The sequence below is a fragment of the Crocodylus porosus genome, unplaced genomic scaffold, assembly GCF_001723895.1.
Source record: "Crocodylus porosus isolate Cpor-Errol unplaced genomic scaffold, CroPor_comp1, whole genome shotgun sequence".
Lineage (NCBI taxonomy): Eukaryota > Metazoa > Chordata > Crocodylia > Crocodylidae > Crocodylus > Crocodylus porosus.
In genome coordinates this window covers 30,002,264-30,006,596 of record NW_017728950.1, presented here as the reverse complement: position 1 = coordinate 30,006,596, position 4,333 = coordinate 30,002,264, and the positions used below count along the sequence as shown (strand labels likewise).

The window sequence follows — 4,333 nt, the reverse complement described above, 5'->3', positions numbered from 1 at the left end:
CTCCGCCGGGCCGCCGGCTCGGCCCCCTGCCCGCCCGCTCGGCCCTCCCCCGCCGCCTTCCTCCTCGGTGCCCCGCTGAAGAGGCGCCACAAAGTTGCCCGGGCTGGAAGCAGCCGCTCGCCGGTGCCCGGAGATGGCTCCGGCCGGTCGCTTGGCTGCGCTAAACTCCCGCTGACGGAGAAATCCGCCCTTGAAAGGCGAGCGGCAGCCCGCCAGCTGGGGCAGCGCCTCTCCCGGCACGCTGGGAGCTGTAGTCCTCCGCCTGCTGCCCTGCCTTCAGCCCCCGCGTGTGCGTGTGTCCGTCCTCGGGAAATGCCCAGCCCCTTCCATCGCGAGCTCAGCCTCTCCATTTGCTCATCTCGGTGCCTGACCGAAAAAGCGCGAGGAGCCTGCTTTGAAAACAGCCGCTCTTCCTAGGGTTACTCCGATGCTTTCCCCCCTTCCCTCCGTGCTCGGTGGCTAGACTGGGCATTTTTACACGTCAGTGTTAGAATCACAGAAAAGGAGAGCGGGAAGCTTCCTCAGGAGGTCACATCTAATCCAACCCCTTGCTCAAAGCAGGACCCTCCCAGAACTGATCATGCCCAGTCTTAAAGACCTCCAAGAACCTCTCTGGGGAACTCTTTCCAGTGCTTCACCACCCTCCCAGCAAGAAACTTCTTCCTAATACCCAATTATAGTTACCATATTTCCAGTTCCAAAAAAGAGGACCCCTGTCAGTGGGGAGGAATTGTATGTTTGTGCCAGCAGCGATATGCCAGTGTCCTGCTCCTGCTCATTCTGTTGCTCCAGGCCACAGCCCCTCACTCCTGACCTACAGACTACTGGCCCTGCCACTGCCTCTTACTCCCAACTCAAAGTACCCTGCTCCTCTGGCCCGTGCTGGTGCACCTTCCTCCCAACCAGCAGACCTCCACCACTGGAGGTGCCCCTCACTTCTGTCCCACAGCCCCCCGGCACTGCCAATTCCCTGCGCTCCCAACCCACAGTCCCCCGCCCCCCGCCCACCAAACAGTCCCCAAGTCCTGGCCCTCCAATCCTCACTCCCCGTAGACTTACCTGCATGCAGCTGCCAGGGCTGCTCCCACTGCCCTGCCTGGCAGCATGCCAGCCACATGTGTGTGCACCCTGCTTCCAGTCACCCTCCCTTCAGTCCCCCCAGCCCCCGGCAGCTCTTTGCTAGGGCAAGGCAGGAAAAACTTTGAAGCTGAGCTGACCAAAATCTCAGACATTTGATCATATAAAAAAACCCCCCAAAAATGCCCAGATGGAGCTTGGAGGATCCAAAAGGAGGACATGTCCGGGAAAACCTGGACATATGATAACCCTATCAACATAGAATCACTAGTGAGCTAGGGCCCTCCTTGGGGCCCTCCCACTTTGGAGGCTGCTGTCTCTGTTTTATGCTGCCTTTGTTGACTTGTCTACACACACATGCAGGGAGTTGCCTCCCTTGTGCCTTAACCTCCTGGAGTGGCAGTGTCTTTACAAAATAGATGTCCCTGGATTGCCACTCATCCCAAAGGGAGACTCTTCTGCAGTTGTCTTTGACAGCAATATTTCTTCCCTTCAGGCGGATCATCTCTTTCTGCTGAAAGATCTGGGTGTTTTCAGGCACCTGGCTGGCCAGGAGCAGATGGCAACACAGATAGGATTAAAGATCTTGTTTGACCTTTGCCAGTCCCCATGTGGTTCAGTGGTAGACTCCTTCCCTACCGTACAGGAGGCCTGGGTTTGATTCCCAGACACTTATCCAGCTACAGCCATGGAGGCACTAAGCACCAGGACTCAGGTTGGTCTTTGGATTCTGTCTCAGTAACCTAAGGGGAGGCTGGAAGGTCTGGGCAGCCTCCACTCCTCCAAAAAATCCTTGCTTAGGCATGTGTGTTAAAGGTCTGGGTGGCCCTCATGCATACACCATGCCCCAGCAAGGTTGTTGATTGCTACATAATGACCTTGACCTCATTTGGGTTTTGAGCTTTGGAAGCTTCTCCTGAAAGGCCTACATTTTAGACAGGAAAAAAGAAAATGGCTGATAGCTTTAGTGTAGGGCATGATTTAGAGACTTTATTCCTTCTTTCCTTTCCTTACCATTTGCCAGTTCAGCAGAGGTTGCAGGCATGATTGAGAGAAGCAGCAGGGGGCTTCCCATAGGGGCACCTCCACTGACTCATTTATGGGAGAGGTCCCTGTAGCACTTCTTAGACCTTTATGGATCTCCTTTGGGGCTGAATGTAGTTTTGCCTCTTATTTGGTTTCTATGGTCAAATGTTCAACCGTGGCACTTTGGCACATATCTCTGGAATGGTCTCCTATCCAAGTGCCAGCCAGGCCGAGGACTACTTAGGTTCCAAGCTCAGAGAAGATCAAGTGTATGGCTACGTCAGCTGTGTTAGGGAAAAGGTGAAAAGAGTTGAGTTAACCCTGAACCACACTGGTCATTGCTGCACACTTTTGCACAACTCACTTCTGGGAATTCAGTATTGCTCTAGATGTCCTGTTCATTCAAGTACTGCTTTCAATTAACCATTCTTCAACATGTGGGAGCTATCACCATTTGTCATCAGACCATCAACACTTGCTATAATTGCATTAGAACAAAACACCCTTCTTTTCAGAGAAAATAAAATGTTAACGAAGAAAAAAGAAATGGGGGTGGAGAGAGGGGATGTGCGTGAGTTTTGAGATTTCTGCTTCCAAGAAGTAGCAGAGTAACATAAATCCACCAGCTGGTATGGATAAAGACAGCCCAGTTGGATTCCAGGATTGGTAATAGCTGGGGTCTGCATCTCAGGATGGAAGTATGCTAGCAAAGGTATGAAGACAAAGTGGCCATGCATCTAATTCATGATCATGCAAATATACCCAACTCAATCTTCTTGCCTTTTTCTTCCTTTTGTCTCATAAGTGTTCATAAGTGTTTTATCTTTTCCAATCACCTTCCACCCTTACATTCTTCTTCATCTCTCATTTTTCTCCCACCTCCTAGTTATTTTATTTATTTATTAATTTTGTGAAAGAAAGCATCCTTTATTGAGATTTGAAAAAGCTTGGTAAGATCCCTTTTTCCTCTGTGCTCCTCAAGTACTGCTTGGTCTATTGTTGGGAGTGCAAGGAGAAATGCTGATCTGCTGTGAAAGCAGATATTTATTGGGCATTACTCACTTAGTTAAAACAGGACATACTAGCAAATCCATAAGAAAACATATTAACTATGTTTTATGTCCAGTCCAATTTTCAGATTTAGAAAGCTTATAAGGATTGTTATAAGCTTAACATAAGCACTCAGACTTCCAAACCAAGCTGCATGAAATTTGTACATTAGTTCCTCCCACAGAACATGGTAAAATCCATAGAAGAAGCTATTCATATTACATACAAACTTCTTGTCTTAAGAATGAACCCTGCTTCATTGTTAAATATAGGTAGAAGTGATTTGCTTTATGTTTATTAGAAATTTTTATTAAGCATGGGACCTCAGTCTGTTTTTAACATGCAGATTTCACTGTAATGAAAAAATGGGTCCCTCCAGAGTATTGAAGCAAGTACCCTACTGACAGAGTTACAATTAGTAATGCAATATATGAATTAGGAGATACAGTCATTAACTTTCCCTGTTTTGGTGACTGGGAATGCTTATATTTATTGTCCTTATTCAAAATAATTCACAGAATCATTTCTGGAAATGACGCTTGCCCTGAAGTACATTCATGATCAATCCATTACAAATTTTCAATATAAGAAATTGGGGCTGTTCTGAGCAGACACAAGGAGCGTGTGGTCTGTTCCCATATTTTGATTAAATGAGTGCAGTTCTGAAAAAGTAGGGTAGAGTTGCACCTTTTGGGAGACAACCTTTTTGGCAAATGTGATAAATTAGCCCTGTACTCTCCCTAAATGTCACACTGATCCCCTTCCCCTGTCCAATCTCCTGCTCTGCTTTCTGTTCCCTGCCCTGTGTTCCTTGCTTAATTTGCTGCTTTACTTTTTGCTCCCTGCCTTATCTGCCACTGTGCTCTCTTTTCCCAGCCGGATCTGCTATGTGCCACACACAGAGGCTGCCCATGAGACCTGTGACATGCATACTGCAGGTTGGCCACCCCGTTCTAGATTAACTAAATTAGGAATGCATAAATTTTGGCAAGCCATGGCTTACTTCATCAGATACAGAGAAGGGGCTGTAGGATGCAAAGTTTCTAAATAGAAAGCAGTGACTAGAATACAGAAGGTAGGGAATCTGATCATTGCTTTCCATTTGGAAGCACTGCTCTTGCAGTCCTTTCACTGTATCTGATGAAGTAAGCTGCTACTTACAAAAGCGTAGGCATTTCTG

General features: G+C 47.8%; 1 protein-coding gene across 1 annotated transcript in view; it reads right to left on the bottom strand.

The window, feature by feature from the left end:
• The window catches only part of GRIN3A (glutamate ionotropic receptor NMDA type subunit 3A), a 143,599-nt gene that overhangs the window by 129,641 nt on the left and 9,625 nt on the right, over window positions 1–4,333 (bottom strand). The gene's annotated exons all lie outside the window — the stretch shown is intronic.